The 13262-nt window shown below is 34.5% G+C and overlaps 1 pseudogene; it reads right to left on the reverse strand.

The window, feature by feature from the left end:
• Window positions 1–4052: 4052 nt before the first annotated feature.
• LOC105715870 (G2/mitotic-specific cyclin-B3-like) lies at window positions 4053–11135 on the reverse strand (annotated as a pseudogene).
• Window positions 11136–13262: the final 2127 nt, after the last annotated feature.

Below are 13262 nucleotides of genomic sequence, written 5' to 3' on the forward strand. Positions count from 1 at the left end.
TCTGATGGAAAACAAGAGCAACAAATAGAAAGTCCAAGCCAAGGAAGTTCATTAACTGAGGTCACTCATCTATCTAATAGCAAAGCGTGAACTGAATCTAGAATCTACTGACACATAATTATTAAGATATTTTTACTCCATAAAATATATTAAATTTGTATGCACATTGTATATTATATGCCATCTTATAACTACTGTTTATAACTCATATAATTTATAGCATTATATAAAAGTGATACAAGATTATTTAATTTTTTTTAATGATGCACTTTGTAATTTTGCCTGTTGTTACTGAAAAGAGCACTCAAATACATCTCTCTCAAACACTCCACCAAAAGTCTTGTGGAAAACCCTTGAGAGAATTGCTCTATGATAAATGAGTCACTCACGCCTCAGAGTGGTTTACTTTAGTTGAATAATTTACCCTCCTTTTACTACTAGCTGAGTTTAATGGCATGGAAGGTATAGAGATGTATTTTATTTGTTACCATTAATTGTTGAATTACTTAATTTTGCCTTGGCATAGCGAAGGGATTCAGAAATGGAAAGGTTTGATTTTGGTGACCGCCTCTCCAGGTGATTTGTGCAGAATAAACTTGATACGTTTTAGGATGCAGAAGATGGGTTAGGGTAAATGCAAGATCCGAAACTAGGAATAGGACCAAAAGGGAGGAAAATGCACCACAGATACTTAAGCTACGTTCATTTTTCCAAAGGACTGTGCACTGGATTTCATGTGGTGCTATAAAAAACAGACAGATAGTATCTCAAATAAATGATAAGCAGTTTGGACATTGAGGAATCAAGAATGAAAAATGACACCTTTGCCTTTACTCACACTATTTTTTCTTCCCCTTGGATACTCTCCTTTCTACCTATGCTATAGTTTGGTTTGTTTGACCCCTCCAAATCTCATATGGAAATCTGATCTGCAGTGTGGGAGGTGGGGCCTAACAGGATGTGTCTGAGTCATGAGAGAAGATTCCTCTTGAATGGCTTGAAGCCATTCTTCAAGTAATGAGTGACTTCTCACTCTATTTGTTCCCAAAAGAACTGGTGGTTAAAAGAGCCTGGAACCTCCCCGCTCCTTCTCTTCCTTCCTCTCTCACTATTTGATCTCTACACAGCATGCTTCCTTTCCCTTCTTCCATAAGTGGAACCAGCCAGAAGCCCTCATCAGAGGCAAATGCTGGCACTATGCTTCTTGTACAGCCTGCAGAATCGTGAGCCAAATAAACACCTTTTCTTTATAAATTACCCAGCCTCAGGTATTCCTTTATAGCCACGCAGAAATGGGCTAAGATCCTCTCTATCCACCTTGAAAATCCTACTTCCCAGAGAGCTTTCTTTTATTTGCAGATGCCAACAAAGTAAGGTCAACAGCTTGAAACCAAACTTTGTAAAGGTTGCTAATCTGTAGTTTTAAAAATTCAAATGCTTTTAGAAACCAGGCAGAGGACCTTAAATAAGAAGCAGGAAGGATTATCCTAACAAAGGATTGGGTGTACTAAAAGGGGCATCACCCTCAGACACTGAATACTAAACAATTATTTGAACAACTTGAGTTAGGATTTCTTCTGAATTATGCTGGATACTGCTTTGGCAACTTAACAGAAGCTCGAGAGTGTGTTGCCTCGTGATTGTCAAAGGAAAGTCTATTATTACACTCCCCAATGGTACTAAAACTGGGGAATGGGCTAGCCCATTTCTCACTATATTAAATAACTTTTATGCCTAACTTTTTTTCTTCTAACCTTTTTTTTTGCTTTTAACTTTCTTTTTTTTTTCTTTTAATTTTCTATGCACTGCTTCTGATATTTTGTGGCCTAGCACTATGGATAAATACCTTTTTAAATTTTTGCATAAAATGAAAATAAAGTTTGAGTAAACAATCTTAGAGCTATGTATAAAGTGCAAGATACATTTTTAATATAGTATTTGATAGATATTAAGCAATATATGTAACATTTAAGTACATTTAAAAGTTAATTAAAATATTAACTATGACCTCACTCTCAAACTTATAAACTATTAAAATATTAGTAATATTAATACCTATTGTCTCTTCTTCCCCTATTTCATTCCTAACTTCTCTCCAGAACAAAAACTCTTAATTTTGTGCTTATCATTTATTTGTTGTAGTTTTTTAAATAGTACTACTATATATTTAAGTGTTAAACAATATGTTGCTTAGTTTTCTTGGTTTTGAGCAGTATAAAATATCAAATTACCTTATCCACTATGAAATGCATTTTTCCTTCGTTATATTTCTCACATTTATCCATGTTGTTTTATATAGTTACAATTTATTCTTCTCATTCTTTGATAATATTCCACCTTGATTATTGCAAAATTTATTTATCCACATTCTAGTCAATGCATCATTTCTGTTTTTTTCACTTCTACGAAGAATACTGTTATGAACATTATGTCATTACTGGTATACATATGCAAAATTACCTCTAAAAAATCATTCAAACATTTTACTGTGATTTATACCGAGATAAATTTTAAACAACAGCTTGGTAGATATTTACAATAAGGAGTCTTTTAGTCCATGAATAGGGTATATTATTCCACTTATTTAAGTCTTTTGAATATTTCTCTTTTATTTTCCTCTTCTAGAGACAGGGTCTTGCTCTGCTGACCAAGTTGGAGTGCAGTGGTATGATCATAACTAACTGCAGTCCCAAACTCCTGTGCTCAAGCTATCCTCCCACCTCAGCTTCTTGAGTAGCAGGACCTATGGATTGTCTGTTTTTTTAATTTTTATTTTTTATACATATGGGGTCTTACTTTGTTGCCTGGGTTGTAAATATCTTTCAATAAAGTTTCCTTCTTCTTTGCATAGAAACCATTAGCCACATCGATTTTTCTATTCTTTCTTGAGATTACAAGTAGAAAGCAGACCGTCTTGTTTATCCTGTAGTTCTCATAACATTCTTTCATATTTCCCATTTTCTTATATCTCTACACTATGATGTGAGTACTTGATTCTCATCTGTCTCCTAATTCTTTTATAATCTTTGGGTGCTTTCTTACCTACAAATTAATTGTAAATTGTTGTTCTAGACCTTTGCTTTATTCTTTTCCAAATCAGTTTTATAATTGTTAGTTTATTTTCAGTTGTTCACTTAAAAAAATCATTCTTTTTCTTCTTAATATGTTACATTATTTTACATTTTTTTCTGATAAGTATATTATCTAAAGTCTTTGAGAGGCCTAAAGTTGTTGCCTTTGTAGTTTCTGCTTACTTTATCTCATGTTATTGTGCTTTCTAGGTTTGTTTTTATGGTTAAAATGTATTAGCTATATATTTGGTTGAATTTAGTTTGTAAAAAACTGAATCTGACTCAGTGATGTTAACCTGCCAAGATAATTTAATTTGTTCTTGCTTGTTCCCAGAACCTGCTACTAATCTGAAGCTACTTTAACCTCCTTAGGGTTTCAATCTTAATCCAGTGATTTTAGGTCCAGCTCTTTCACTGATATTCCCAAGGCCTTGGCTCTAATCACAGCATCACTAGTGATATTAATTCCCAGGGTAATTATGTACCATTCACAACTCTTTTCTCTCATTAAAGTTCATTTTTTTTTGTTGTGGTGGTGGTAGTGGTGGTGGTAGTGGTGGTTTTGACTTAATATTTACCCATTGGAGATTTTCCTTATTTGTAATTAATCTTAACTTCAATGTTTTTCAAAGTATGTTTTATCAAGATTTTAGTCATATTGTAACTGAAAGCCCTTTCAAAGTAGCTAGTTTACCTCCCTTATTTCCAGAAATCAAAGTCCACATGCATGGTATCAGCTTTATGTCTCCTTGACATCTACTGACTGACTGATGTAATTAATTAGCAAACTAAAGAACATATCAACTTATGTGTATACGTGTTGGGAAATCTGCATATATATATATATATATATACACACACAAGTTTGATTTATGCAAATAACTGTACATATTACTTTGGATAACTGAAATTGATACAATAAATATACATAGAATAAATATACCTTATTATTAACATGCATGCCTGGCCCTGAGGCTGCTGCTAGAGTACCAGGCCCTCAGCCATACAATCATAGTTCAAAATCTCCTTCAGCTTTGACACATCCAAGGCAGAGATTTTGGTGACTTCAAAGAAGACCAGATGAGAATACTTGGAATACAGTCTTGAGACTACTGTAAGAACTGAAAGTCAGCAGTTTGTTCAGCCGTCTGACCAAGGAGTAAAGCTCAGAGATCCTGTAGCCACTGTAATACTCCAGGTTGGGAACCCAGTGTCCAAGATTCCTCATGTAGAGGGCCAGGAGTAAGGAGGCAGTAGCTAGCTTGGAAGCCTTCTCCTGGACATAGTCGTATTCCTGCAGGGTCATCTCACAGATGTAGCAGGACAAGGTCAGTTTCTTCATGTTGGTGTGGTTACACCTAGCATATCTACACAGAAAATGATAGTTGATGGGAATGTTAATGTCAAATTTGAGGACATACAGGATGTAGATTTCCATCTTGAGCATCTCATCTCGCTAATTGTCGTCACAGATATACACAAAGTCATCCACACGAAGTGGGCTGGGCTCCTCAGATTTTGCTGCAATCATTAAGGCAATGGCACCAACTAGTTGTAACTTATCCTTCCTGCATACTACCTTCATTAAGTAGAAATCCACCAGCTTCACTGCCAAGTACAGGGTCTCTTGGGTAATCTCAAAGGACACCTCCACCTCCACCAACCAATCCACAAGAATGGCCCTCATGTCACTGGTGATTTCAATCTGCCTGTTCATGTAATCTGTAAGTATAAACTGTTCCTCTCTCTCCTTCATGTAACTGAAGATTTCCTTGGCATATACTGAGTTGAAACTTGCATCATTGCTGTCCTCATCAGTATCTTCCTGTGGGGTTATCTCTGGTGTTCCCTTGGGCTGCGGTGAGAAAGGTTTATTAGAAGCAGATTCACATGCACTGGACTCAGTGGTGGTATTGGACTTGCCCACGCTGGTGATGGTAGCAATGCTGGGCTTGCCTGTTATGGATTCGGGGCAGTGCTAGACATATATGGCTGCTTCCAACTTGGGAGAATCAAGAATGTTTTGAGAAAGGTGTCTTCCTTGCAGATGGGACTCTCTTGTAAGGCCAATGGCTCCTTGAGAGACAACTCCTTCCCAGTGGTAGGTTTCTCATTCAGAGCTGTCGTATCTTTGAAGAGGAATGCCTCATTGATGGTAGACATCTGCAAGGCTAATGGCTCTTTGAAGAGGGTCTCTTTCTCAATGATGTGCTTCTCCTGCAAAATCAAGGACTCCTTGAAGATGATCTCCTTCTCAGTGCTGGGCTTCTCACACAAAGCCAAGTGTTGCTTAAAGTGGGCCTCCTGCTCAATACTGGGCTCTCCTGCAAGGTCAAAATTTCCTTAAAGTGAGCTTCTGTGTTAATAATGGGATCCTTGAGGACAGCCTCCTTCTCAACACTGGGCTTCTCCTCCACGGCCAAAAGCTTCTTGAAGAGGGTCTAGCCTTCCTCAATGCTGGGATACCCCTCCCAGGCCAGTGGATGCTTAATAAGGAACTCTTGTTCACTGATGTTCTCATTCAAAGCTAACTCTCTTTGAATCTCTTTGGAGACTATGCAAGTTTTTTAAAAAAAGAGCCTGAAAGTTTTATCTGCTGGATATAATGTGGGAATGTTAATAAGAGTTAGATTATAACTTCTGTTAATCAGATATCTCTGGTGCTATAAAAAAGAGGTTTTTGCTTCATTGATAGTACAGTGAATTTAAAAATATTAAGTAAATACTTTTCCTCACGTGTCCACATTAAGAGGAGAAGGCACGTTCTTGTTGGAAAAGTACTAATAGCACTTCATTCTTCTAATTAGATGGACATTTTTTTTCCTTTTGACAGCTGGCTGGGAAATATATAACATGTAGTGAGTTGAATGGCTTTAGAGATTTAATAGTGCCTGAGAAAAATTTCATCTCTTGTGCATTGTTTAAGCCAAAGAAATACAATAAACAATCCAATTAATCTTACCATCTTGTGAGTCTTTAAGTGTTATGTTGTACATATTATCTTTCAATGGACTATTGCACTGTCTTCATGGTTTTGCTTTATTGTTTTGGCAAGAATTTTCGAGTTTGTGTATGCATCAGGATGGCTGAACAAATTTCTTGACACATCCCATGAGGTGGTGACAGAGAAACTCCAGGGTTGAGGTGGAGACAAGTCTTGCTACTAAGGTTCAGTGCTGCCATGTTACTCCAGCTACTTGCCACAGCAATGGCTGGAGTGCTGGAAGGTTCTGAAGATGAGAGGAGGAGGTGTATGAGACACAACTGTGCCTAGAATGCTCATTTTGAACAATCAGTTAGGACTTCCTACAGTTTCTTTACTCCTTGGTCTCTTGTACATCACTTAGTAACTACTCCTTAGGTTGTTTTTCCTGTGCTTTTTGCATATTAGGGATTATTCACTTCATTAAGGTGTAATCTAGTACACTGGAATTGTCTTTCCCTAAATCATAAAAAGAGCAGTTCTATAGTGTCCTTAAAATTCTTAAATATCTCTTAGATTTTATTAGATTTTATGGTAAATATAAATACCATAATTACTCCTTGTGTTTAATTACAGAAAAGCAGAAAAATATTATTTTATGCCTGTGACATGCAATATGGGAAATTTAATTCAGGATATAAATGAAGCAGCTGAGAGAAAAATCCATGATTAATTTGATACTTTATTGAAAAAGGAACTAAAGAATTGTCAAAAATGTAGTGGTGTATTATAGATAATGTAATTTTTTATATAACTGCAATTTTTTTAAGTCAATGTCTTTAGTTTTGCTCATTAAAAAAAAAAAACTGAGCCCATAACTTTTAATCACACATTCAAATGTATTCAAACTATAGATGTTAATCACTCAATTCATCTTTCCAACTGTGATGAAGATGAAGTTAGGGTGATGGTGAGTGTATGAGGTTTTCAAGATAACAGATTTTTGAAAATCTGGGCACCAACCTGGGTTTTGTTGTTTATCTCTGGAAATAAGAATGGGTCAGAACACATAAGAAAAATGTTAAAATCAAACTGAAATCTGAGAAAGACAGTCTCTCAGAGAGCCAGCAAACCTGAAAGGGATAGGAGAGAAAACATGAAATAATTAAAAGGAGGAATTCAAAGACTGCTGTGAAACAACATTACTGAAGAAGACCAGTTTCAGAGAGCATAAGATAGGAAGATGATTTAAAAAGCAATGACTATGGACCAATGAGATGAGAACAATCAGATGAAAAAAATAATTTCTGAAAATGTATCAGGTAGCTTATGAAGCTAAGGGAATGGGATGTCACCTAGGGCAGAGCCTGATGTTCTCACGTAAGTCTCTGTAACCTCTCAGAGAGATAGATGCACTAAAGACATGCAAGTGCAGTTGAGTGGGCAAATTAGTCTTCAGCAATGCTGTTCTCAGACATATATTCCATAGCGATTCTCATACCCATGTGAGAAGGTGTTAATTGCAACAATGTTTATGGTGGTCAGGAGTTACAGGCAATTTGGGTGACATCACCAGAAAATGTGAGTAAACATAAGTAAATGTATACCATGATAAATCTTTCAGTGATTCGAAACAGTGAATTAGATATATTTATGGCAAAATGAATATATATATATATATATCCATCCTGATATTATATAAAATATCCTGATATTGGTCAATCTACCTAGAGTTATATCAGTTTCATCAATCTTTTTTAAAAAATCTGCTTTTATTTGCTTTTTCTTTAGTTTTCTCTGTTCTTTTTAAATTAACTTTTCTCTTACATTTATTATTTTCTTTCTTCTACTTGCTTTGAGATTTTCTTCTCTATCCAGTTTATTTTATTAGAAGCTAATATCACTATTTGAGACTTTTCTTGTTTTGTAACTATTTAATGCTCTAAATTTCTTTCAAAACATTGTTTTAGCTGTATTCCACAAACTTTGATATACCATTAGCACTTTTATTTAGTTCAAAATGTTGTCTAATTTGTTTATGCTTTCTTTAAACCATGGGCTACCTAGAAATGTGTTGTTTACTTTCTAATTACGTAAGAATTTTTCATACATATTACTGATATATATATATATATATATATAATATACATAGCATGTATTTGATCTATATAAAATATATGTGTGTTAATATATAGTTTAATTCTATTATGGTCAGAAAATACATGTTTTATAATTTCAATTCTTTTTTTTTTTTTGAGACGGAGTTTCACTCTTGTTACCCAGGCTGGAGTACAATGGCGCCATATCAGCTCACTGCAACCTCCGCCTCCTGGGTTCAGGCAATTCTCCTGCCTCAGCCTCCTGAGTAGCTGGAATTATAGGCACGCGCCACCGTGCCCAGCTAATTTTTTGTATTTTTAGTAGAGACGGGGTTTCACCAGGTTGACCAGGATGGTCTCGATCTCTCGACCTCGTGATCCACCCGCCTCAGCCTCCCAAAGTGCTGGGATTACAGGCTTGAGCCACCGCAATTTCAATTCTTTTAAATTTATTGATTTTGCTCTGTGGCTCAAGTTAGATAGTCTCTTTTGATAAGTGTTTCATGTCCACTTGAAACTAATGTCCATTCTGCTGTTGTTGAGTTGAAAGTTCTTTAAATATCAATTAGTTGATTTTGCTCCCTGGTAAAATTTCTTGTTTTAAAGTATAATTTTATCATATTTACATAGCTACTACAGTTTCCTTTTCGTTATTGTTGTAATGGTGTATCTTTACCCATCCTTTTGCAATATGTGTCTTTACATATATATTTTGGAAACAGCATGCAATTCAGTATGGCTTTGTCATCCAAACTGATAAACTTTACCTTTTTATTAGAATGTTTAAAAAAATTACAATTAAAATAATCATTGATATGCTTGTGTTCAAATCTTCCCTTTTACTTTTGTTTTCAATGTGTACTATCTATTCTTTGTTCTGATTTTCCTCTTTCCATGTCTTCTTGGATTATTTTTATTATTTCATGTTATATCCACTAATTATTTATTAATTACACTTATTTTTTCTTTCATTTTTTTAGTGATTATTCTAGGGTTTTATATATGTATGTCTTTCTCTCTCTCTCTCTCTGTGTATCTAGCTTATAATGCTCTACCTTCAAATAATATTATACTACTTTACATACAGTATAAGGACATAGAGTATACTTTCATTTTCTCCCCATCTTGCTTTGTGATATTTATGTCATTCATTTTACTGCTAAATACATTATAGCCCCAAAATATACTGTTATTATTTTGGTTTACACATTTGACTTTTAAAGAGATTTTAAATCAGGAAAAATATAGTTTATACATGTTCTTAAATTTTTGCTATACCTCATTTTTTTGGGTTTTTATAAATGTATCTGTTATATTATTTCTGCTTAAATAACTGTTTTTAACATTTATTTTAAACTTTTGGTTTGGCTGTTTTTCTTTCAGTACTGTATGTCACCTCATTTTCTTTGGACTGCATACTTTTGAATGAAATATCTGATGTAATTCTGTTCCCTTATATGAAGTGTGTTTCTAGTTCATACAACCTTTATTACTTTTTACTCATCTTTGGTTTTGAGCAGTTTGACTATGATGTGCCTATGCATGTTATTCTATATGTTTATCATTTTGCATTCTGTGAATTTATTAGAGCTGTAATTTATTGTCTTTCAATAATTTTGTAAAGTTCTCACCCATTATCTTTTCAAATGCTTCTACAATCCTATTCTCTTTCTCTCTCTCTCTTCTAAGGTTGGGAGTCCAGTTACACATATGTTAGATCATTTACTAATGGTTTTGGATATTTCATTTTATTTTTTCATTCTATATATTTCATTCTGTCTACACACACACACATACACATACACATATTATATTTTGGAAAACTTCAATCAAAATATGTTCTAATTCACTGCTAACTTTCTGTAATACCTCTAGTCTGCAAATAAGCATGTGAAAAAATTTTTCAACTTTGATATCATGTTTTCTTAATCTGTCATTTCACCTGATTTCCTTTATAGTTTCTATCTTACTGCTAAAATTTTCCATCTGTTCTGTACTGTTCTTATATTCCATAGATTAATAAACATATTCATTATAATTATTTAAAAGTCCTAGTCAATTAGTTTCAAAATATGTTCCATCTCTGAGTCTGGTTCTGTTGACTGCTTTATCATCCCTTGATGATGAGTTCTTTTTTTTTTTCATGCTTATTCATGTCTCTTGTGATCTTTAAAATTAGATTTGGACATTGTATGCAAAACAACAATAGAGACTAAAGTAAACAGTATTAACTCCTAGGAACTGGTACGCCTCTGCTTCTGTCAGATTGTCTGGGAGCCCAAGACTTCTATTAGTCTCTTTAACCCTGGGTCTCAGAGAATGGAGAGAAGGCATATTCTCAGCATTTTTGTCTTTTCCTCCACAGCAACAAAACTGCCTTTCATAGTTAAGAAGTCTTGTCCAGGTGGTATTGAACATAAGCAATTTTTTTACTTCTCCTCCAGTGGTAGCTGCACTGTGTTTTGTATTTGTGTAGGAGGCTTGAAACAACAGAGAATTTAACCCTTCTCGAGCAGCAGCCAACTTTTGCTTGGGATAAAAAGAAGAAAGATTTTCTCTAAAAGACAGATTTTGCTTTATTTTTTTCTCCAGAGGCAGCTTACCTATTTCTGGAATCTGAGCTGGAAATTTTCCTGCCCCCTACCTAGAAGAAGACAGCTTTTGCTTTATATTAGAGAAGTGTCACTTGTGGGTTTTACACCTGTCCCATAGTAAGAACTTACCTCAGTGTTTCATCATTAAGGGAAACTTTCTCAGTTGTCCCTTTTTGACTCTACTCTTTCTCATGGTCACCTGGTGGAGGCTCATGAAAAAGATCTGGCAAGTGGGTGAACACTACTTTTGTGTTTGGAACTCAACCTGTCCCACTAGCCCACACTCTCTGTTTATGTGTTTGTTAATACTGAAGTTTTTTTTTTTCTTACCTGCTTTAATGAGTGGCATCTCTGTTTGATATGCTTTGCCACTGCAAAGTACTTTGTGTGGCTTATCCTGATTTTCCTCAGAGGAGTTTGTTATCCTTTGAAAATCAAAGTACGTCATTGCCTTGGGATTTCAATTCATTGAAGAATTGAAAAGCAAGCAAACAAACAAACCCCCAGTAGCTCTGGTTCTGTATATTTTCTTTGTTTTACTTATTGTTTGGGTGGGAACAACGTTCTCTTATGGCTTTCTATATTCTTAACAGAAGTAAAATGCTGATTGTCTTTAAGAATATACCTTAGTGAAAAAAATGGGAATTATAATGATATACATAACATAATACTATTTAGGTAAATTAAAATATCTTCACATTATATAATTTGCATTTTCTAAAAGAATATTTAAATAAACTGAAATGCATTAAATACGTTGTAATTGTTGCCTGAGGAAGAAGCAGAGGAAAGTGATATGTATTAATATAAATGAATGAATTAAAGATAAATGAATAAAGCAAGAAAGGAAACTTTCATTAAACAAAGTTAATTATGTGCAATGAACAGTATGATAAACTCTGTCCTTTGTACCTGAAATCTAAAAGGTGCTGATAAACAACCAAACACAAAAACAGATTGGATAATATGACATTATCTTGTTCCACTTGTGTTGCAATACCATGCATATATGTCATCTTTGTTCAAATCAGAATATGCTGCTTATAATTTTTTTACTTTAATAATATTAAATGTATTGTGAAATATAAAATTTGACTCATTGCATTACTGTAATATTTTAGTAGGATTTTTTGTAAGTATATGTAGCTCATTGTAGGATGAAATACAATGATTTATACAAGTGTGACTAACAATAAAGCACATGAATTACTATATTTTTGTGAAAAGAGTAAAACAAAATACTATGAACATACATCATGGGGAAAATATTGTATTTGTTAATATCAAGTTTACTTCTTTAATGGAAATAATTTTAGTTCTGTTTATCCATTTGAAATAAAGTCAATAGACAAAGTGACTTATCTAGGCTATAAATGATTTGTGGTAACTGGGTCAGCTATTATACCAATTATGAGCCTCAGTGTTTTTCATCAGACTCACGAGGTAATTAGATTTTAAGGTCACTTCCAAATCTTATAATAAAGAATAGCCTACAATAAATAGCTGGTCTTGAAAATGTTTGGATAAGATATCGAGAGTACCACCTAAGGCAGGACACCTTGATAAGGGAACATGAGAGAGGCTTTCGTAAGCTGAGATTTATCAAGGTAGTAAAAAAAAAAAAAAAAAAAAAAACTAGTAGAACAGCAAAAGTAGGAGCAACTTTCACTGACTGTAAGTAACATTATGCAGTAAGCCTTGAGTAATATTGAATACAATCTTAATCCAATCCCACTCTCTCATACCTACACATACATCTCTGTATGAGTCTTGTTGGCTGTGCAGATTTAGAAATTTGAGAGTTCTACCTCAAACTACTATGAGTATTCTAAATAGGATTTGGATTTCTCTCTAATTTAGCTTGTTTTTTCACCAAAAACAGAGACTGTAAAGGATTTGTACATAGGTGGTTTATTGAGGAAGCAATGGAAGCTCAATTTAGAGAGCTAAGTGAATTTTTAGCAAGAGCAAACAGCAAAGTAAAAGAGTCAACATAAACATACATTATCGGATTGCTCAGTGGATGCAGCAGTTGAAGATAGATCTCTTCAAGTCCTTCTGAGGAGTAAATAAAATGTTTCTCAAAATTTCCACAAACGGTCACTAAGGAAAAAGCCCATGACACCCTATCTTGAAATGCAAGTAATATCTTATACTCTTGAACTGTGTGTGTATGCATGCCATACAGTCTCTCAACACTGCTCCATATCAAGACTTAGAAAAGCCCAGGAAAAAAGAAAAACTCATGCAGAGATTGTTTGACCCAAGGCAATGTCAAAATAACTAAGTCCAGTCCTACCAGAAACTATTTACAGAACGAGGTGAGTCTGAGAGGATGATGTGGAGCGGTGTGCAAGAGGGTCTGCTATACTTGAAGCTTTGGCATGGCAAGTAAGTGATTAAATTTCCTCCAGCTGGGATTTGCAAGACAGTCCTTCAGTGTGATTCATAGAAGAATTTACTTCCTGTCTTTTCCTGGCTACATTCAAGACTGCACTTAAATCTCAGACCATTGGCAGAGTATCTGCCTAATCTTTCAGTATACTCAAGAATCTGCACAAGGGTGATGGGATGG

The sequence above is a fragment of the Aotus nancymaae genome, unplaced genomic scaffold, assembly GCF_030222135.1.
Source record: "Aotus nancymaae isolate 86718 unplaced genomic scaffold, 86718_ANA_hifiasm-v0.15.2.pri h1tg000064l_0, whole genome shotgun sequence".
NCBI classification, from domain to species: Eukaryota; Metazoa; Chordata; class Mammalia; order Primates; family Aotidae; genus Aotus; species Aotus nancymaae.